The sequence below is a fragment of the Saccostrea echinata genome, unplaced genomic scaffold, assembly GCF_033153115.1.
Source record: "Saccostrea echinata isolate AGI-Se365-2 ecotype Australia unplaced genomic scaffold, CSIRO_AGI_Sech_v1 ptg000025l, whole genome shotgun sequence".
Taxonomy (NCBI): Eukaryota; Metazoa; Mollusca; class Bivalvia; order Ostreida; family Ostreidae; genus Saccostrea; species Saccostrea echinata.
The window spans coordinates 8,357,471-8,381,244 of NW_026889774.1; the positions used below are offsets into that span (position 1 = coordinate 8,357,471).

Genomic DNA, 23,774 nt, shown 5'->3' on the forward strand with positions numbered 1-23,774 from the left:
GATTGATCATTGTACGATATCTTCACCTTCTACTTTTTATGGAAAACAAATTCTGTAATGAAAAGTCAATTCTTTTTTGTTTCATAAGTTTGTTTATATAACTTTATTATAACACATAACTGTATTTGTAAATAAAAGCTTTCGTTATAGAAATTCAAAATAATAATCTATCAAGATGAGAAAAAATTAAAGACATTTGAGACCCTTAAAAGAAATTGATACAAAATGATAAAAAGGAAAACCAGATGAGATATAATATCAATCATGAAGGTAAAAAGTGATGCATCCAGTATTGAAAGAAAAAAATGACCAAAAACACACAGTATGCATGTATAAAATGACTAAGAATATGAAGTGCAAGTTCTTGAAAGTCAGTATTTAATTTATTGAAAATCTTAAGCATATAAAAAGAGAAAACAAAGTTGCAAACACTTTTAAAAAAAAAAAGCTTGAAAAAAAAAATTTTCAAAACCGTATTAAAAGATGAAAATATTCTATATGAAAAGAATCTTCTATACACATATTAGAGAATAAGCAATCAATTAAATCTTTATATTCATATTGGCATTTTTTATTTGCTTCAATTATACATTTAATAATTCTACAAATCCAGGGGGGGGGGGGAGGGGAGTCCGACCCCCACGAACTGAACATGCTCTTCTTTTTTCCCTAAGCGGGGGACACAAATTCTCTGAATATATAGCTTGTTACATTATGAATCATAGCATACATATGCATGTACATGTATCATAGTAACAACTGTAAACTTAACGTTTGATTGGATTTTTTCTCCTATTAAGAACTTCGCGACCAATTCTCGGGCAGCACAAGTTGTCGGACAGGCCACTAAAAGAACAGTTCTCAAAATTATATGCTCTGCAGCGGGAACAAGTAGGGTTCCAATACGTTCAACAGTTTTATGGCCTCGTTTTTCTGAAACTGCTTTCATTAATTGCAAATTATCAATATAAATATGATTATTTTTTAAACTAATGTATGCGTATTTTATCCAGTAATAAGATGTCATTTCTTTTGACAAGTTTCTTTTCTAATCATATGAATTCGTTAAATGAGAAATTAATATATACCGACCGAGTAATAAAAAACAAATAAACTTAAGCAAAAGTGCCTGAAAATAAGTACGGTATTTGTATGAAAATCATAAAAAATTAATGAAATTGATTTATGTAAAAACTCGGTTGTTTGAGCAACTTTCATCATTTTCAAACGTTGCGAAAAAGTCCCTGAGAACTTGTTGCGAGCAAGCTCTGTATATATACCGGTAAGAAGTTTAATAATGAATTGGGTAACATGTGATCAATGTTAAGGAATTAACATCAAAGAAAATCATATGAGTCCTGTATGTTTCATTGAGACTGTCGTCTGTCAAAGCGACATCGACCTGAGTGCCCCCGAACTCAACTATGGCTTGGATTAATGAACCCATGGACCAACCTTCATTTGGTCGACGAAGCTTTATGGTACCTATTTTGGTACAGTTTTCCTCGGTGGTGTAAGTGGGATTTTGTGAAGTTGACTGGTAAATTCCGATCCCAGTCACTGCATCTTGATCATTCGGTGTGTAGGTTTTTATGACTTTATGGCCGATAGGAACCTCTTCTCCCTTTTGCACTAATGCCTGAAAAATATACCGACACATAAATCGTCCGTCTTCTGGTCTTTGATATCTGTATTCTTTTCGATGTTTTCCTTCTATGAAGGGTACACCAACATCAAATCCAATAGAATAGCGACTGATTCTTGAAGAGATGATACTTGGCGTATGACCAAACAATACAGCACCTTTTAAGACTGCTAGATCTGGGTCAATTCTTTTATTGCTTTTAAAACCATTAGCAATTCCAACAAGGAGATTATTGATGCAGATTCTCCTTCAAACGACTTGATAATGTCTGTAATGTGTTAAATTATTCCTTGTACTGTATCTCTGAAATTGTTTGAAAATTTCGGGATGTACTCGCAATTTTCCTTTTGTAAATATGAATTTTTCAGCGTATTTTGTCTGTGGTAGTGCCTCTACCACAGTTTCTCCTTTTTCGGTCTCAAATATCACCAGCAGACTTGGTGGCAACATTATAGTCATCTTATTTTCTAAGTCTGGCTTGACTGTACGTTTTTTAATTTCAAAATCTCAAAAAAGTGAAATAAAATCTTCCATGTTATCTGCCTTAAACGTTGTCAGAACATCATTTTCAAAGAGATTCACCAACAATTGGTGTAAGGACTCATTCACTTTTGTTCCACCCCACGCATCGCCGGGGCATAGTATACTTCGCAAAGGTACTGGTTCGACTGTACCTCATGAACTGTAATGTCGGCAGCTCCCCCTAAACAAGTTTGAAATAAATGTACAAAACAATAAATGTGCTATACCGCGTCAAACAGGGATGCCACTTGAAGGTTTAAACATTGATATAATTTTACGATAGAGTGTATATGATTGATGTAATATGCATTCCTAAAGATCTTTCTGTTGTTAATATATTCTTGATTTTTGGTCCCTAGGAATTTTGACGTGCTATTTTTTTATTTAGACTCATTTCTCACCTCCCAAATCCGGCACCATATAACGCGTTCGAGTAGTGTATTTGTAAGATTCATTTTTTCCTCTGTTGGTGGACAAAAATCCTATAGGGACGTGATTGCAATAAAGGGATGCCAAATGGATGGCTCCAAGGCTAACATTAACTGCTTCTTTTCAATACCAGCCTGAATATCAATGAAAACACATAATTATAATGAGTTCCTGATCTTACATGTATATATGTACAGGATATATATAATGTGATAGAATTACATGTATTTAAGCAAAGTCTACTTGTGTACCAAATCTTAATGAAATTGGACCAAACTTTAGGTTGTGTAGGGTTTCAGAAAAATTTCACAAAAAATAATTGTCTTTTGTAACCGTTGCTACACCGTTTGTCAAAATCCGATTTATAGAATTATGTAGCATAATATAGTCTACTTGTGTACCAAAATTACTGAAATTAGTCCAAAAGTGTAGGAAGAATGATTGTATGTAAGTTGTACGTCATATTCGAGAATTTTTCACTCATATGGAGAAAATGTCACTATTTACCGGAGATGTGATTCATATTTATACCTTTTCTCAAGGCCATGAAACAGCGTGGGTTCTTTATCGTGCCAACGCCTACAGTGACTCGAAACTTCAGTTTTTAAGGTCTCAATCAAAAGACCTGTGACTTTTTTCACTTCTATTCCAGAGCGCTCGGTAAAGGAACAGTCACTCTTAGGTTTGATGCGGGGCGGCGATCGAGAATCAAAACTGGGCCTCCCGATCACGAAGCGAGCGCCCTACCACTAGGCTATCGTGACCAGTAAGAGTAGTGATTTGGAAGAATTTCACAAAAAAATCTATTTTTAGTTACCAAGGCAACATCGTTTGTCGCAATCAAAAAGTATGTATATTAATGAAGTCTACCTGTGGCTGAAATCGGGCCAAAACTGTAGGAGTAGGGTTTGAATAATTTCATAGAAATTTATATTTTTAATAATCATGCAACACCTTTCATAAAAGAGAACTTTCGTATCGGTGGGCATGAATTTTTATAAGAGGTTAGTTTAAGGTATATTTTGGATTTTTTAGAATTGTAATACTTTGTAATTGCATCATGAAATTTTTTTTTATATAAAAAAGAAAACTCTTGGGGTACAGAGCAAAAGGGTGGGGGTCCTGTCCCCAATCACCTGTGTTTGAAATCGATACTAACACCTTCTGCCGCTTCTATCATAAACTGTTTTGCACCCTCATCCCAGATAGCGGGAACAGTATGTACCCATTGAATCAAGGCCTCAGTAGAATTGTCCTCTTGAAGTGCCACAGTGCAGAAGTAGCGCAAAAATGACCCTAAGAACCCCCCCCCCCTTCCTGAGAAATACGGACCCCTTTTGAAATGCTATAGAGAGTCACGTAACTGAAGAAAATAGACTTAGGAAATTGTCCTCTCTCAGATCCCCCCTCCCTTCCCCCACTACCACCACCACCACACGAAAAAGGTTCATGCTCATTATTAGGTCACCTGAGTCACTCAGGTGACCTATTGCTATCCGTTTGTGTCCGTCGTCGTCCGTCGTCCATCGTGCGTCGTGCGTTAACATTTAAACATTTTCAGCTTCTTCTCTGAAACCGCTCAACCAATTTCAACCAATTTTGGCATATAGCATCTGTGGGTAAAGGGGGACAAAAATTGTGAATTTCATGGTCCCTGCCCCCCTGGGGCCTGAGGGGTGGGGCTAAAACCACCAAAATTAATGCAATCTTTAAAAATCTTCTTCTTTACTCCTGGACAACAAGCAGTCAAACTGTTGACATGATTGTAATTAGCATTGAGCCCTCTACCTAAATTGTGAAATTCATGTCCCCGGGGCCAGGGGTTCTGGTGCTAGGGCGGGGCTATATAGATCATATAGTGAAAGTGCATTATTTCTTTGAAAATCTTCTTCTCTACTCCTGGGTATTATTGAAATAAATTGAATACATAGTTATGATAAGCAAGGGTGACTCTACCAAAATTGTGAAATTCATGGCCCCAGGGTCAGGGGTTCTGGTGCTAGGGCGGGGCTATACAGATCATATATTTTGAAAGTGCATTACTTCTTTGAAAATCTTCTTCTCTACTCCTGGGTGTTATTGAAACAAATTGAATACATAGTTATGATAAGCAAGAGTGACTCTACCAAAATTGTGAAATTCATGGCCCCAGGGTCAGGGGTTCTGGTGCTAGGGCGGGGCTATACAGATCATATAGTGAAAGTGCATTATTTCTTTGAAAATCTTCTCTACTCCTGGGTGTTATTGAAACAAATTGAATACATAGTTATGATAAGCAAGAGTGACTCTACCAAAATTGTGAAATTCATGGCCCCAGGGTCAGGGGTTCTGGTGCTAGGGCGGGGCTATACAGATCATATAGTGAAAGTGCATTATTTCTTTGAAAATCTTCTTCTCTACTCCTGGGTGTTATTGAAACAAATTAAATACATAGTTATGATAAGCAAGGATGCCTCTTCCAAAACTGTGAATTTCATGGCCCCTGGATCAGGGGTTCTGGTGTTAGGGTGGGGCCATATAGATCCTATAATGAAGGTGAATTATTTCTTTAAAACTCTTCTTCTCTGCCCCTGGGTATTATTTAAACAAACAAAGTACATTGTTATGATATGCAAGGATGCCTCTTCCAAACTTGTGAATTTCATGGCCCCAGGGTCAAGGGTTCTGGTGAAAAAAAAGGGGGGGGCTCTATTGATTATATAGTGAAAAAGCAAATTTTTTCTGAAAACATTCTTTTCTGCTTCTGGTTTAAAAGCAAAGAAGCTAGTGTATAGTTATGATGAACAAGAGTGCTTCTTCCAGAGTAGTGAATTACATGACCCCTGGGTCAGATGTGCTGGTGCAAGGGTGGGGCTCTTGATAATATAGTGAAAATGCATTATTTCTATTAAATAATCCTGTCTGCTCCTCAGTGTTAAGCAGATAAACAAAGTGATTACTTATGATGTGCAAACTTCTGGTCCCAGGGTGAGAGGCTCTGATGTTTCTTGATGGAGGGGGGGGGGGGGGGGGGCTCTATTGATAATATAGTGAATCTGTAGTAAAAATGCATTATTTCTTTAAAAATCTTCTCTGCACCTGGGCATATCAGAGGCAAAAAGAGTAAAAGTTTTAATAAGGAAGGGTATTTTTACCAGATATTTGAACATCTGGACCATTTAGTCAAGTGTTCTGGTCCTAGCTAGGGCACTATTAATTTGTAATCTACTGAGAGGAGTTATTCCCCTTTGTCATTTACTTTTGATAATTAATCACTGTAAATAATGTACTTGAAAGGTTAATAGAATAAGAGAATTATGCAAGAATTTTTATTGTATAATACAAAAAGTACTTTCATAGTTTTAATGATCAGGTAGACTTGTAAGTAATAGATAAATAAAAATGAGACAAAAATAACTTGTCTTATTAAATGTTCATCAAAGATCAAGAGAGGCCAATGTAAGAGATTTCAACAAGGAATTAAGATGGTACAGAAGCAGTGATATTTTGTTAATTTACTGTATGGTGAAAGTGTTAAATGAGGAACAGATTAGAACCTAATTTATGAACTGTGAATGAATGCTAGGCTAATTATTCTTTTATCCTGATCACTCTATTTTTCTTGCTTTTTGGCAACAAAGCTTCACCTTTCAGTTCATTTTATACTCTATGGACCCTGTAAATTGTTGTATTATACTCAGGTGACCATTAAGGCCCTTGGGCCTCTTGTTTTTTGTAAGTGATGCGTATTTGTTTTCCGCATCGTATCCAAATGAACTGAAGGTTTTGTCCGGCCTTAACAGAACTACTGATGGTGTTTTATGTGAAAACAAGACTTGATTCCCAGCATTCCAGTTACAGGCGTTGATTTTCAATGGATCTTGAAAATTCGTCACGAAATGAGAATGCGTATCCAGAATATGTGGTACCGAAGTCAATGGTTGTCACCACCTTTGGTTCTGTGAAACTTGTCTGTGGCTCTTTACTTTGTTTCGAGCCGATAATGGATGATAAATTAGGAAATATGTGGGTGTTTTTTTGCCTTTGAACTCTTTATATGTATTCCAAGTTTTGACTTTAAATAGGATAAAACAAGATGTTTTTGTGAAACACTGGTGCCCCCGTATGGCAGCTTATGGCGAAGGTTAAATTTTCTCAAATCCAAGTCAAACTCCAGGTCAAGAGATCAAAAATGTTGGTACCCAAAGAAAGGTCTTGTCTTGTGGAATATACCTGTGAAATATGAAAGCCCTAGCACCAACCGTTGAAAAGTTATGGCCAAGGTTAAAGTCTCATAAAATTTTGCAAAAAGTGGGTAAAACTCCCAAGGTCAAAAGGTCAAATATAATGATACCCAAAGAAAGGTCTTGTCACAAGAAATACACATGTTAAATATTAAAGCCATAACTTCAATCAATCGAAAGTTATGGGCAAGGTTAAATTTTTTGCGGACAAACAGGCAGACAGACGGACGGACAGGGCAAAAACTATATGCCCCCGAATCTTCGATTACGGGGTTATAAAAAATTGTTATAATCACAATACACTGGCAGACAAATAATATACAATTGTATTACATGACAGACAAATAACGTAATTAATGTTTTAATAACATTTCTTATAGCGATACACACAATTTCTTAACAGAGATTTAAATATTTCTTTAATCAATGTAATGTATTTTTCTCTAATATATCGATAAAAAATTGGTTTATTAGCTACTTCTAGCTCACCTGCTCCGACGGCTAATATGTCTTGAATGTCATGAATCTTTCACATAAGTTTCAGCTTTTTTGCCTCAGTGGTTCTTGAAAAGATTTTTATGACACCTACCCTATTTCTGATTTTTTTTATAGCTACTAGTATCTTCCCTTTCTAGAAATCTTGCCCCTTTATTTGCAAAATATTGAATCTCCTTTACCTAAGGATACTCTGTGATTGAAATTGGCCCAGTGGTTTCCGAAAAGAAGATGAAAATGTGAAAAGTTTACGAGACAACGATAGACAACGAACACATTTCGATCAGAAAAGCTCACCTGAATATTCTTTTCAAATGAAATCACTTTATGTTTGCTTTGCTTGGCAGATTCACAGTGCCTGGGAAGGTCAAACAACAGGTGGGGCCAATGGCCCCACTATTCATAAAATGATTGGGCCATTTTGAAATTTAAGGGGCCTAGAGGAAATATATTCAGGTTATTCTAAAATACTGTATGTGTACTTAAAAAAGTGGGCTTCATATTTTAGTGGCTTTGGCGCAGACAGCGATGCGCTTATTCATGATTACCGTTAAGGCCAAAATAAAAAATACCTTTGTTTCCCCTAACGCGACCGACTCAATAAAATTGCATCGACTGAAAAGTTTTTTAATAAGATAATTCAAATGTTGTTTTTTTTTTAATGTTAATCAACTTTTATTAAATACAATTTCATTAAAATCCGTTTTTATCAGAACGGCAGATTTTGTTCTACATTGATTATTAAGCGTTTGCTGGAAACAAAATGGTGTCCACAACATGTGGTCACAGTTCCTATTATTAATCAACGGCGACGTATCAACCTTATGCCTTTAGCTTATTAGAATCCCACACTCTTGAAACAATTCGTTAATAATAATAACCATGACTAATAGTGTTTTGGTGCTATTTCCAATACTGTCTTTTAAAATAAAGTACGTACTACATGTAATAAGCATCGTGAAGCCCGCCTCATGAGCATACGAGGGGCCCACCTCTGCATCTTGTAACATATTAATCAATTGCACTACATATTATTTAACTTGAGTTTTGATCTAATAAACAGTTCATCTATGTTCCTGTGTTTATTATACGGGACCATAGGAGTTCATGTAAATATGTCTGCATATTTCATCCTGTGAAAATAATTCAGACGTCCTTTCTAAATCCCTTTTATTCAGGGGTTAAACTTCGTGACTTTGACATTGTGTGTGGCATTTTTATGAAATTTAGATATGGTTTGGTTCAATTAAATATTGTTTACACACTCTTTCCAAATAGTTTTGAAATCATGATACAACTTTCTGAGACATGCAGTGTATTTTTTTTTAATTAGGCCCTTGAAGATTGGTTGTTTCTTCGTTTTAAATCCCTTTTAGAATTGTTGGGATGAAAACATTTATGATTTGAACATTTGCCCGGTGAAGGTCTCCAAATTTAGTCTTGTAATCGACACTTTTGGCCATTGAGCAGTGAAGGATCATTTTCGTGCTAGCATCTACTGCGACACTAGACCTACGTTTTACGCTCTCATTCGAAGGACCGGTCTCAACGTCCCGTATTGGGATTTGAACCTGTGACTTAGAACTAGAGCTCCTTGCTTCGGAACTCCAAAACGAAATATTCTAGAACCACTGCATAAATCGAGCCATTGAAAAAGCGCGCTGCATGTGTAAGCACTGGTTTGAAAACTGATACTCGGATGTCCGGTTTTGGGTATCTGAAAATCTTGTCTGTATTTATTAAATATTCCTAATTCAATTTCAAAGAATTTACTTTGCATGGCTTGAGATATTTCACAAGTTCAACTGAATATAGTTGTTTATTAATTTACGTGAAATTTTGCTTTTAAATGGTATTTGTATGATATTCTGTTTACAAATCGGTTTCTTTTGTACTTTTTTTAAATATATATAAAGGTATTAAGTCCATTAAATTTCAGAATGTATTTTCAAAGCTGCTTGCAGAAAAGAAATTATTTACCTACCTACCTACACAACTCGAGATTTTAGGGTCCGGTTAGGGGAAACAAAGATATTTTTAATAAATGAATACGAATCGATATGATGTTTTTCATTTATTTGCTTCGATCGCAGGAGGATAAAACGTACGCTCGGGTCACCCGCAAATAGTTCGTCATTTTCCGTAGTAATAAGTTATTATATGAACTCTTCAGGCATTAAAGGCACAAGAGTAAATTCATCTATATCAAAAGGTGACCGCAGGTCACCTTATATTTTAATTGAATTTTATTTAAAATAGTTTTAAGATTTTACTAAGATACAATCATATTAATAACTTGACATCTATCTATTTTCTAATAGAATAGCATAGACGTGAAAGTAGTGTTTTTAATGTTTAAACACACGACGACAAGTTGTTAATAGGTCAGGCCATAAGAAGCTCTGTGCCCCCCCCCCTTTCAATAATTTTGAAATAATATTCTTTGCTATAGAAAACAAAGAAAATTCTTTTCTTGTGCCCCTTCAATAATTTTTCAAGTATCCTAGCCTTGCATTTCACAAATTCGTAGATCTGATTCATAAATAAATTTGATTAATTAACAAATATTTCCTTTTTTATTAGGATTTAAATGTTAATAAGGTTAATCTCTTCAAAAATGCTTAACTTTTTTCAAACAATATTATTATCGGCCACTGGCGCAACCGACTATCTGTAGTTTTTTTTAGAAAGTACACATGGGGAGATGTGTCTTTTTTTATTTTCTTTATTCGTTCAGTATATCATCAGTCATTTAAGAAACTGGACTTTGCTAAACTAAAAGACTTTTCAAAAATTAAATAAAGGCAACAAGTATGAAAATAAGCACGCTTCTGAACATTCAATCATGTAAAGAAAAAAAATAGTTATTCTCACTCTATGCTTTCTTCTCACCTTACAAAAAAACAAAGATCACAACTTGCATTCTTTTATATCATAACACATTAATGAAATATGAAGATAAAGAACAGTTATCAATTTCAAAGTCCATTAAAACAATACAAATTTAGAGCAGAGCAAACACGGACCTCCTAAAATCATCAGAGGCGGAAGCAGGCGCCAAGGAGGAGCAGGCACCCACGCCGACCGGCAACACCCGCCGTGTGCTCATTGTCATGATTGGGCAAACGAAAAAAATCGTTGACGATTCAGTGTTTAAATAATGGCCAACACTAGACTTAATGATAGATTGTGTTTGTCGTCAAGGTCATTGTATCGACCTGCGAAATGATGACCATAAACTATATTCTTGTCATCCCCTTTTCATCAACCCGCCTGTCAGTATTCCGCCTCGTTTCAAAAATTGCTTGTACCTGGAGTTCTTAATATTTTGAATTTATTTTCAAACAAATTTAACAACTGAAGTTTAACTACAACCATAAGCTGAAACTTGAAAAAAGGTTTAGATACCAAACAGGGATTGATCTCAAAAACTCTATTAACAAGGAAATTTGTGAGCAGGGCATAAAACATATCCCTGTATTCAGAAACCAGAGGACATCAATGTGGAGACCAGATTAGGTGACTTCTGGTTTTCTAATAATGTACAATATACGGTGAACTCTGGTCTCCGTATTCATATACAACTTAAGGTGACCTCAGGTCCCCCTAATGATGAATAATACATGTAGAAGGTGACCTCTGGTCCCCCTAATGATGTACAATATAAGGTGACCTCAGGTCCCCCTAATAATGTACAATATAAGGTGACCTCTAGTCCCCCTAATGATGCACAATATAAGGTGACCTCTGGTCTCCTTAATAATATACAATATAAAGTGACCTCTGGTCTCCGTACTCATATACAACTTAATGTAATCTCTGGTCAACTTAATGATGTACAATATAAGGTGCCTGTAATTTATATATAGCTTTATATGATCTCTGGTCCCCTGATAATAAAAATATAAGGTGACCTCTGGTCTTGTGACCAGTGGTCTCCTCCATCGCACCTGATCCCACCTCTAATGTTTTGGAGGTCCGTGTTTGCTCTGCTCCTATTTTGTATTGTTTAATGGACTTTTGAGCTTGAATACTGTTTGTTATCTCCATATATTTCATGTTCAACATAAGGTGACCTCTGGTCTCCCTAACGATGTACAATATATGGTCCCCGTATTCATATATAATTTTATGTGACCTGTCCCCCTAATGATGTTCATTTTAAGGTGACCACTGTGACTTCTGGTTTCCAAAATGATGTACTATCTAATAATGTACAATATTTCATAATGATGTAAAAAAAAAAAAAAAGCTGTATAAGACATTAAGTTGTATTTAAATACGGAGACTATAGGTTACCTTATATTGTTCATCATTAGGGGGACTAGAGGTCACCTTATATTGTACATTTTTAGAGGGACCTGAGGTCACCTTATATTGTACGTCATTAGGGGGACCTGAGGTCACCTTGTATTGTTCATCATTAGGGGGACCAGAGATCACATTAAGTTATATATGAATACGGAGACCAGAGTTCACCTTATATTGTACATTATTAGAAAACCAAAGGTCACCTAATCTGGTCTCCACATTGATGTCCTCTGGTTTCTGAATACAGGGATATGTTTTATGCCCTGCTCACAAATTTTCCTTGTTAATAGGGTTTTTGAGATCAATCCCTGTTTGGTATCTAAACCTTTTTTCATATTTCAGCATATGGTTGCAGTTAAACTTCAGTTTTTAAACTTGTTTGAAAATAAATTCAAAATATTAAGAACTCCAGGTGCAAGCAATTTTTGAAACGAGGCGGAATACTGACAGGCGGGTTGATGAAAAGGGGATGACAAGAATATAGTTTATGGTCATCATTTCGCAGGTCGATACAATGACCTTGACGGCAAATACAATCTAATCATTAAGTCTAATATTGGCCATTATTTAAACACTGAATCGTCAACGAGTTTTTCCGTTTGTCCGATCATGACAATGAGCACACGGCGGGTGTGGCCGGTCGGCGTGGGTGCCTGCTCCTCCTTGGCGCCTGCTTCCGCCTCTGATGATTTTAGGAGGTCCGTGTTTGCTCTGCTCTAAATTTGTATGGTTTTAATGGACTTTGAAATTGATTACTGTTCTTTATCTTCATATTTCATTAATGTGTTATGATATAAAAGAATGCAAGTTGTAATCTTTGTTTTTTTATAAGGTAATGTGACCGAGTGATATAAAGATGGAAATGATGATGGTTTCTATATTTATTCACATATCAACAAGGTGATTCTACAAAAAAATATTTAAGTAAATATATACGATTTATACATAGTAATGCATTACATATGACAATAAATACATATTAAACTTTATTGCTCATAATCTTAGTCGTTTATTTACTAAGAAAAATTGTAAACCAAAGTTATTGACAATTAACATTGAATAAAATACCTTGTGCGTGGTGGTAAAGTCTACAGTCAGGAATCGCCTGATCTGCAGTAATTTGAATTTTAGATTTGGCTCGCTTTTATCACAAAAGAAACGATCTGATTTGATATTTCATTATGACAATAGCCAATGAGAAGTCATAGCCAATAGTGTTCACAAACTCAATCCACCTGCGCACACAAACTAGCTTAACTTTTATTCTCAATGACAGTTAATTTATTTGGAATAGAAAAATTTATTCAAAATGAGAAATTGTAATAAATATATTTCATATATATAAATCTGCCCACATACTTCCCCGCTTTGAATTTGATCGTCCCGATAAAATCGAATTATAATAAATAAATAGAGACAAAAATATAATATAAATCCTATGCACAAGTTTTATTTTCCAAATTCACACAGTATATAATTCTTCATGACAGTTTTTATTTGAGAATTAAACCCACATACTGTCCTGCTTTCCGCGCACACGTAAACTACGGTATTGGAAAACTAACGTCACTGTTTTTATTATTGTCACACGCATCACTATTTGAATATGAATTTGTAGGTACGCGTTTAATGTCCCGTCTATGAAGAGTTCTCTGATGTCCGTCACTGGAAACGACTATATACACACTATCCTTAATTGTCCGGACACGATGTCTTGTTGAACTCCAAAGGTCCTGCAGCTTGTGTCTTCCGGTGAAACCTCTGTTACGTATAAAAACTTCATCTCCCACCCTAATCGGAGGATCTGCGATTTTGTTGTCGAAGCTGTCCTCCTCTTCGATGCGTTTCGTTCTAAATTACTTCTTGCATGTTGAAATATTTCACTAACACTCTTTTTGTGTTCTTTTATGAATTCATCATAACTTTCAACACTAGTAGAATCAGAGACAGTTGGTGCCACAATAAAATCCACCGGAAGTTTCGGTTTACGTCCAAAAAATAAATAGAAGGGACTGTAACCAGTGCTGGAATTTGGAGACACATTATATGCAAAAGTAACATCAGATAAATGGTCTAGCCAGAGTTTCTTCTTCTGTGGGGGCAAGGTTCTAAGTAAATCATGTAATACGCGATTGAAACGTTCTGTCTATCCGTTGCCTTCCGGATGATAGGGTGTGGTTCTTGACTTCTGTATGTCGTATATTTTACAAAGTTGTTTTATAATATCCGATTCAAAGTTTCTCCCCTGATCGCTGTGAATTCTATCCGGTATACCATGACGACGAAACCACTGTTGTATTAGACACAAAGCAACGGTAGAGGCTTTCTGATCACGAGTTGCTGTTGCTTGTGTAAATTTGGTAAAAACGTCCGTTATTACCAACACATTTTCTTTGCCTTTCGATGGTTCCAACACTGTGAAATCTATGGCTAGAATCTGCAGGGGTCAATTGGCTAGTAAATGATTCATCGCTGGTTTAATCTGTAAGTTTTCGGATTTGGCTACACAACAACGTTCACAATTCTTGCAATATCCCTTAACATCGTTAAACATCCCAGGCCAGTAACATCGGTCTTTGATTACACTGAAGGTTCTTTCAATTCCCTGATGGCCAAGGTTGTTGTGACACTGTTTAAGAATTTCCAGTTTCAATGAAGATGGTAAAATGTATTGCTTTGTTTCTCCTTTAACCGGATCACACACAGTTCTGTAAAGTATTCCGTTTTCCAGAGTTAAACGATTCCATTGTCTAAGAAGAATATGGACATCTTTTTCACAATTCTTGCGTTCTTCTTTCTCTGGGTAGACGCCTTGTTTCATGAATGTTAAAATTTGGCTAATGACTTTGTCCTGGGACTGTAATTGCTTCAGATCTTTATGGTTGAACTGGTAAAAAGAACATTTCACTTCATCACATATCACTTCATTACATATCACTTCAGGTGAATCTTTACACAGACTTTGTTGTACACACTTAACATCGTTTGGAATTTCAGATGACCACAAATTTCCAAGATTGGCTGATGAAATAGGTATTTCTTTATCAATTTCTAATTTACGTGAAAGAGCATCTGCGTTAGAATTATGTTTTCCATATTTTATTTCAAAGTTGAATAATGTCAACTGAGACACCCAGCGTTGTTCGTATGCACTTAGTTTAGAAGACTGTAAATACACAAGCGGGCTATTGTCGGTAAACACAGTGAAAGTGGAATTCACTAAATAATCCCTAAATTTGTCCAATACAAAGCTAAAAGTTCCAAACATCGTGAACTATAGTTCTGCATATTTCTTTCATTGGGACGCAGAGATCTGCTGGCGTATGCAATAACACGTAAATGACCATCTTGATGTTGGGAAAGTACAACTCCCAAACCGCTGAGACTTGTATCTACTTCCAGTACGAATGGCTTTGTGTAATCCGCATATCCTAGAATCGGCGCAGAGGTAAGTAATTCCTTCAGTAACACGAACGATTTTTCACATTTACTATCCCAACTGTCACAGAATAACTTCTTAGATGCATTAGGGAATTTCCTGATTAGGTTGTACAAGGGTGCTGCAACTTGCGCAAATGACTTAATAAAACGTCTGTAATATGACGCTAGTCCAAGAAACGAACGTAACTGTGTTGGTGTTGATGGTGTTGCCCAGTCACTCTCGGCTTTCACTTTATCTGGATCTGTATTAATTCCATGCTTTGAAACAATGTGGCCAAGGTATTTCACTTCCTGTTTGAAAAAATCACATTTAGATGGTTTTAACTTAAGTCCATGCTGACGAAGCCTTTGAAACACTACTTCTGATCTTTGAATTTGTGCCTCTATTGACCGCGAGAACACAATGATGTCATCTAAGAATACAAGGAGTACCTGGAAAACTTCGTTCCGGAAACAATGTTGCATAAGTCTCTGAAAGATTGCGGGAGCGTTACATAGACCGAACGGCATGGTGTTAAATTCGTAGAGTCCAAACGGTGTGGTAAACGCGGTCTTATGCTTGTCCTTCTCTTCCACTGCCACTTGGTTATATCCCGAAGTTAAATCCATAGTAGAGAAATAACGAGATCCACACAGTGTGTCAAATGATTCTTCAACGCGGGGAAGAGGATACGCATCTTTGATCGTTTTTGAATTTAATTTCCTATAGTCTACACATAGTCGTAAGTCGCCATTCTTTTTGCGGACAATCACAATTGGTGATGCATATGCACTGGTACTTTCTCTGATGATATTTTTATGTAATAGTTCTCTAATATGTTGTTTCACTTCTTGGAATTGAGTGGGGGGAATTCTTCTGTGTGGTAAGTTAACGGGCACTTCATCAGTCAGTAGAATGTTGTGTTTCACTGTATCTGTAAATCCCGTATCTAAATCCGATTGCGAAAATACATCTTGATATTTGTAGAATAATTTTTCTATGTTGCGTTTCTCTTGGTCTGTCGCATCTATGTTGTTCAAATTAACAGGAATACGGAAATTTGGGTCACAGGAATGTTCGGTAACAGATTCAGTTGTATTACACTGCACATATATTTCCTGCAGTGTACCACAATTAGAAAATTGTACGGGATCACTGTTCTCGTTGATAACTTCTTCTCCTCTAGATAATACAGCTATGCGTGTTCGAGGTGAAATCCAGACGTCGGAATCACTGATGTTAGCTAACCGCAAGTAGAAATGACCCATGATCACTTGAACAAATGTCCGAACTACAAGAATGCTGTCTTGCAGGTGTTCGCTATAAGGACAATGGTTCTGCTACGGCTGAGTAACTTCCAGGTATTGATGGCCCAGTCGCGTTGATTACAATCAGAGAGTTGGCAGGAATTCTAACGGGATGTCGTGCGGACAGTTTTGCAAATCCATATATGCTTTTATTTTCCTGATCACAAACTCGGAATGCTGACTTCACTCTTGAATTGTTGGATATTTCAGATACTTTTTCATGATAATAATTTCCGTGTTTTTGAATAAAAATGTCTCGACACTATCCAATAATATTCATTCCTAGAATTCCCGGGATATTATGTTTACGTTTTCTGGTCATTGTATCTTCTGGATCTTTATTTATCAATATACCGCGATCCTTAATAACATTTCCCATGCATTCAACGTCAGCCTCTATGTATCCAATATAAGGAATAGAAATTCCATTTGCTGCTTTCAAATTTAATTTCACATCATTCTTAATGTTTTTGCACATCGCTTCAATGTTATTTCTATAACAACTTTCCGTAATTGTTGTCATCATGGATCCAGTGTCTAACAAACAGTTGTTTTCTATTCCAATCAATTTCATGTTGACTGTAGGGCTCGGACCAAGAATGCGATTTACACAGTTAGAGTCCTCTTTATTTCCTATTGATGTCGGACTCTGCTCATCAGCAGGATCTATTTTCCCGACTGCTGATAACTTGAAGAAAAGTTGCGTGGACAGTCTCTTCTGAGATGATTCTCGCTGTTACAGTTGTAGCAACGGCGGCGTAATTGTTGATATGATGATCGGTATTGTTCTTTGGGTTTTGACACAGTCTGTTGTTCTTATAGTTTTGTTAAATTGTCGATGTTTTGTTCTTTTTGTTTTATGAGTTCTAGGCACTTGTCAATTTCTTGATTAGTTTTCTCGGACGTCTTTGTAGATTCCGTTACTGAGTTTTCTGTTGAATGTTTCTCTTTTGAAACCTTTGTTAGGGTTTTTTCTTCTGAGTATAAAATTGCTTCGTCGCGGAAGTCTAGAAAATGCATTTTCGGTTGTTGTCGAATGAGTCGTTTCAATTCTCGGCATAATGAAATATCAATCACATTTTGCGCAAATTGTTCACAAAGGGTCAGATCAGGATTCGGAATAACATCTGTGTTTTTCGTTGTTATTTTCTTTATGAGGTTCATCAATGCGTAACTGTATTCACGTAAAGATTCTCCCTCCATCTGTTTTCGCTCAAAGAAATTTCTCTGTAGAACTGTTATTCCTTCTTTGTTTCCGAATGTATCACTCAAAATGCACATTTTGGTTGGATTGTTTCTCTCCTCATATGATCTGTATTTAATTTCTTCTTTTGCTGATCCTTTTAAATTCGAATATATAAAATCGATACTCTCCTCTCTATTCATACGGCGGCTATTGATAACATGTTCAACTTCCTCTATCCAGTCATCGACATGAATGTCGTCCTTTTCTTCATTCCCGCTAAACTTTGGTACATTTCGGACTGGCGTTAAGTAGGTTGTTTTGGGTCTGGTATATTCTTCATTGTCCTCATCTATACGTCTGTCGAGTTCTTTTTGTAGAGTTTTGATTTGTTGTCTCAATTTCTATGTCGTCATAGTTAATTTATTTGGAATAGAAACATTTATTCAAAATGAGAAATTGTAATAAATATATTTCATATATATAAATCTGCCCACAGCAAGAGGAAAGCATAGAGTGAGAATAAGTATTTTTTTTCTTTACATGATTGGATGTTCAGCTTATTTTCATACTTGTTGCCTTTATTTTATTTTTGAAAAGTCTTTTAGTTTAGCAAAGTCCAGTTTCTTAAATGACTGATGATGATACTGAACGAATAAAGAAAATAAAAAAAGACACATTTCCCAATGTGTACGTTCTAAAAAAAAACTGCAGATAGTCGGTTGCGCCAGTGGCCGATAAGAATATTGTTTGAAAAAAGTTAAGCATTTGTGAAGAGATTAACCTTATCAACATTTAAATCCTAATTTAAAAAAAACAAGAGGCCCAAGGGCCTTAACGGTCACCTGAGTATAATACAACAATTTAGAGGATCCATAGAGTATAAAATTAACTGAAAGGTGAAGCTTTATTGCCCAAAAGCAAGAAAAATAGGATGATCAGGATCAACAAAATAATTAGTCTAAGCATTCAGTAACAGTTCATACATTAGGTTCTAATCTGTTCCCCATTTATCACCATCACCATACAGTATATTAACAAACCATCAGTGCTTCTATACTATTTTTATTCCTTGTTGAAAACTCTTACATTGGCCTCTCTTGGTCTTTGATGAACATTTAATAAGACAAGTTATTTTTGTCTCATTTTGTGACACACAGTGATTGTTGCAGTTTTCATTTTTACGTTTGTGAAATTTTCTCTTCAAATCGTATAAATATTTTGTTCATTGTACCGTTTTTTTTCTTATAGTTTGTGTAAATTTCAATAAGTTGTGCATTCCTCACACTTTGTGTAAGTTTTAATTTACTCTTGTCATTTTTGTTTCAGGTCGTGCTGAAAATACTTTTACCGAAATCAGCGTGTCATAGGATAGGGGTCATTTTTCAACTGGGGGTCAATTTCCTATAGGTTGCACATGTAGAAAACTGACCTCTGAGGTTCTTTTTCTATTACAAAAAAACATTTTTCCTTGGCTGGAGATTATTTTTCTTCGGGTGTCATATTCGTCCTTAAACTGGACCTGGCACTTTTCTTAGAATAAAGCAACTCTTATTGGTTTTACATTTCTTTTTAAAATTAATTTTATTTCAACTAGCTTATAAATGGATGCATTTTTTGTAAAGGTTTAACACTGTATTGATTCACAACAGCAAATTAGGCAAATTAAAGAAGTTATTAACCTAATAACCGAAAGTTGGTGAAATATCGGAGAAGTGGCTGACCACGGGTCATCTGTTGTGTTTTGAAACACCTCCTTTCGAAAGAAATTTCCAAAAAGATAATATTCTTAGTAATTTACTGATATGATTTAAAAGGTTTTATTTTGTCATTGTTGATCATTTCATATATACGAGATATAAACAGTGCAAGAATTACATTTAATATACATGTACTAAACAACACGTCCAGCAAGATTTTGAATAGTTGTGAATCTCTAGATCTGTTATTTATGCCTCTGGTACACTGTAATCTAACGCCTTTTTTCCAGAGAGACTTTTTCCCAATATCTTTGATCCCTTATTTTGGCCCCACCACATTCCCCTAGGATGTTTGCATATTAATGGAGTTTTGAAAAATGAAGTAAAAAAGATGTAATTTAGTAATAGAAACTCATAGTTGATTTTTTTCATTCTTAAGCATATTACAAATAGCGATACTGGTATGACATCCAGATCAGATAAAAATAGATCACTCAAAAATGCAGAGTCAGCATTGCAAAATTAGTAATTTTTTAAAAGAAAAAGTACTATTCATATCCTTACAGAAAACAGACAAAATACATGTATTTCTTAATAACATAAATTCCTTATTGAGCCTAGTGCATGGATGCAAGACAGCCTGCCTGATGAAATGAAATGGCACTAAGTACATGTATTTACAATGTATAATACATCCAAGAAACATATCGACGCAAGCGTCAAAAATCGGCCGCAAACCAATTGTTTCTTTTATGAGGCAACAAACTGAAATGCATGATCTGTTATTAATATATTTGATATTAATCTGTTAATTTTTCCCGGTGAAATAAAACAGTGCATGCGACATTGCAGGCGCGGATTTAATTTTTCAACAACAACTTAATTTTCTTCACAAATATTTGGGACTCCCCCCTCTCTCTCCCTCTCTTAAGCAAATCCAAAGGAGGGCGTTAAACCCCCACAACCCACTCTAGATCCGCCACTACAGTTTCTTTGTTTTGTGTTGAGTTGTGGCGGGAAAATGCTTGGCACATTGTAAAACGCGCTTTATCATCGTCTGCTGGAGCAAAAATCTCGTAATATTCTGTCTTTTAAGAAATTAAAAATTTTATCATATTTTTGAAAAAAATCCCATTGGAAATGTATATATATACGTCATTTTAAAACAAATACAATAAATCCTGTTTAATGGAGAACGTAATATTGATCATATATATTATATATATATATATACTAGTATCTCGGTCTTTGCTGTAGATAATGTTCAACACGTGTGTTAATATTCCCGCACTAACAGAGTTCGTCAATCAGGATTCGATCAGATAAAACATTTATCCAATTCTTTATCAATTTTGATTTTATAATTGTTGTGCGTTTTTGTTAAACATTAAGACACTCTTTATTAATATTCTACATGAAAGTTAAATACTTTTATTTTTTTAGCTCCGCAGAAACGCACGACTACTTCAGACTTTCATATCAAATAACCGACCGCCTCCTGGGGGCCGGTAATGATAGTGTCAAGCAAGCTTTCAAAACTTACACAGGATGCTTTGAATAGGTATTAATTTCATTTTTCTAGAAATTAAGTGGTTAAATATGTAATGAAAATTTTTAAAATTAACAATTCGCACGTAAAAGTCGTTGATGAACTTTTTTCTTTCTTTTTTTTTTTTTTTTTTTTTTTTTTTGCAACATGTTCCCAAGCAGATATAAAGGTGTCATTCTTTTTATTCTATATTTCGAATAACAATAATTGCAACAGCTTGTAAACAAAACGCATTATTTTCAAGTGATTTCGTTTTTGAGACTACAGGCTCGCAACTGATCCTCGGACAGTTCCAGTTCTCGAATAGGCAAAAATACTTCACAAAAATGTATATTCTGAAGAATGAATACGTTGTACGTCTAATAATTTTCGGCTGGTTAGATCTGAAAACTCACATTAATAGCTTACCTTAATTACACTCAATTGTGAAATCCAGTAAAAACCAATGATATGATGAATTCTTGAATTGTTGACCATAGCATTAGAAACATTCAACTTTTAATGCGAAAAGTGGACAAAAATTGCTACAATGTTCGTCAAATGTATGGAAATAATCAGAGGAATTCAATTAATCGCGTACATGTTTTTGTGCAACATACAGAAAATAGCTGCAGAATTTTTTTAGGGAAAAACCTCTTCTGATTTGGATGTTTTTGAAAAAGAAGGGGAAAAAATGATTCGGATATTAAGGGGAACCTTTAAGTTTTCGGATTCAGATGTTTGAGCAATTTTCGTTGTTACTTCAAAGCAGAGAGATAAATTTATTGAGAACTAGCTAGTCGCGAGCAGGTACATGTATGTTACAGAAAAAATGTGTAATCAGGAATTTCATGTATTCCCTAAATTTTAGGAAATACATGAAATTCCTATTCTGCTTAGGAAATACATGTATTTACTATTTTCAGTAAGGAAATACATGTATTTACTGAATTTTTCAGTACTTTTTACTCGTGTTTACTGATTTTGTTTTTGGTGAGATAATTTAAAATATCATAAAATATGAACAGACACACAGTAAAAATTTGATGTTTACCTTACCAACTTAAACCCGGTGAGTAGAGGTCAATATAACTTGTACAAACAACAGTCTTTAACTGATTCACTTTCCATTTAAATGGTTGATGATAAGAGTAGGCTTTTCACCCAGAAGCTCTTTACTTGGTATCAAAATGATAATTCTTGCAAACCTTGATTGCAAAAAGAAGAAATAAGGAGGAATGCTAAACCAATTTTTTTTTATTAGCTCACCTGAGCCGAAGGCTCCAGTGAGCTTTTCTGATCGAAATTTGTCCGTTGTCTGTCGTCGTCGTTGTTGTAAACTTTTCACATTTTCATCTTCTTCTCCAGAACTACTGGGCCAATTTCAACCAAACTTGGCACAGAGTATCCTTGGGTAAAGGGGATTTGTTTGTTCAAATGAAGAGCCACGCCCTCCTCCAAGGGGAGATAATCACGAAATAGCGAAAAATTAATGGCATCATTGAAAAATCTTCTTCTCAAGAACCAATGGGCCAGGAAAGATGAAACTCAAATGGAATCATTGTCAGGTAGTGTAGATTCCAATTTGTTCAAATCATGACCCCCAGGGGAAGGGTGGGGCCACAATGGACAATCAAATTTTTACATAGGAATATATAGCAAAAATCTTCAAAAATCTTCTTCTCAAGAACAGCAAAGCTATGATTGATCATATTTATATGGAAGCATTCTCAGGTGGTGTAGATTCAAGTTTGTTCAAACCATGACCCCCGGGGGTAGGGTGGGGCCACAATAGACGATCAAAGTTTAACATAGGAGGATATAGAAAAAATCTTCAAAAATCTTCTTCTCAAGAACAGCAAAGGAATGATTAGTCATATTTATGTAAAAGTATCTTCAGGTGGTGTAGATTCAAGTTTGTACAAATCATGACCCCCGGGGGTCGGGTGGAGCCACAATGGACAATCAAAGTTTAATATAGGAGTATATAGGAAAAATCTTCAAAAATCTTCTTCTCAAGAACAGCAAAGCTATGATTGGTCATATTTATATGGAAGTATCCTCAGGTGGTGTAGATTCAAATTTGTTCAAATCACGACCCCCGGGGGAAGGGTGGGGCCACAACGGACGATCAAAGTTTTACATAGGAATATATAGGAAAAATCTTTAAGAATCTTCTTAACAAGAACAGCAAAGCCATGGTTGGTCATATTCAGATAGATAGTGTAGGTTCAAGTTTGTTCAAATCAATAACCCTCGGGGGTAGGGTGGGGCCACAATGAAAGTTCAAACTTGTAGGGAAAAAAGCCACAGTTAGTCAAAAAAATATGTAAGCATCCTTAGTTAGTTTGGTAACAGAAGGTGTAGATTCAATTTTGTTTCATTCATACAGCCCCCCCCCCCCCCCACTCCCTTTTAGGGGTAGGTCGGGACCGCTTATGCATTTAAGATTTCCAATACCAAACTGATTTTTGCTTTTTCTTAGTCACAGTGCTCAGGTGAGCGATGTGGCCCCTGGGCCTTTTGTTTAACGAATGTTTAAGACATCCCTTTTAAAATATGGTTTCAGCTTTGAACGACCGATATTAGTTCTAAATTATTTTATATGATTTTTTTTTAATTTTGCATTTTTCCCCACAGAAAATGTAAAAATTTTTGCTAATTGAATACTTCAGGGTATTTAACTGTTAATAAACGCATATGATTATCTAATAAAACATTTTTTAAAAAGTCGGAAAACAATTTTATTTTAAAAAAAATTATTTACTAAATAAATTACGTTACTTGTTGTTTTTAAAACTACGAATAAAATAATCAAGAGCTAGATGTGTCAAGGTGACAAGAATACCCGCGACTGAAATGCAAGTTTTAAATATGTGAAAGTCCTAGAGTGTTAAAATAACTTTTGGGTGAAAATGGCACAAAAATATAATACATACTAATACGCCGCTTTTCATTTTCTGGAATCAGTTGTCTTACCACAACATACTTTAACTTTGTGAAATGGCCA

General features: G+C 35.4%; 1 protein-coding gene and 1 pseudogene across 1 annotated transcript in view; both read right to left on the minus strand.

The window, feature by feature from the left end:
• LOC133191939 (heat shock 70 kDa protein 12A-like) overlaps positions 1-23,774 on the minus strand; it is a 67,859-nt gene that overhangs the window by 35,840 nt on the left and 8,245 nt on the right. The gene's annotated exons all lie outside the window — the stretch shown is intronic.
• On the minus strand, positions 1,292-4,053 carry LOC133192337 (heat shock 70 kDa protein 12A-like; annotated as a pseudogene).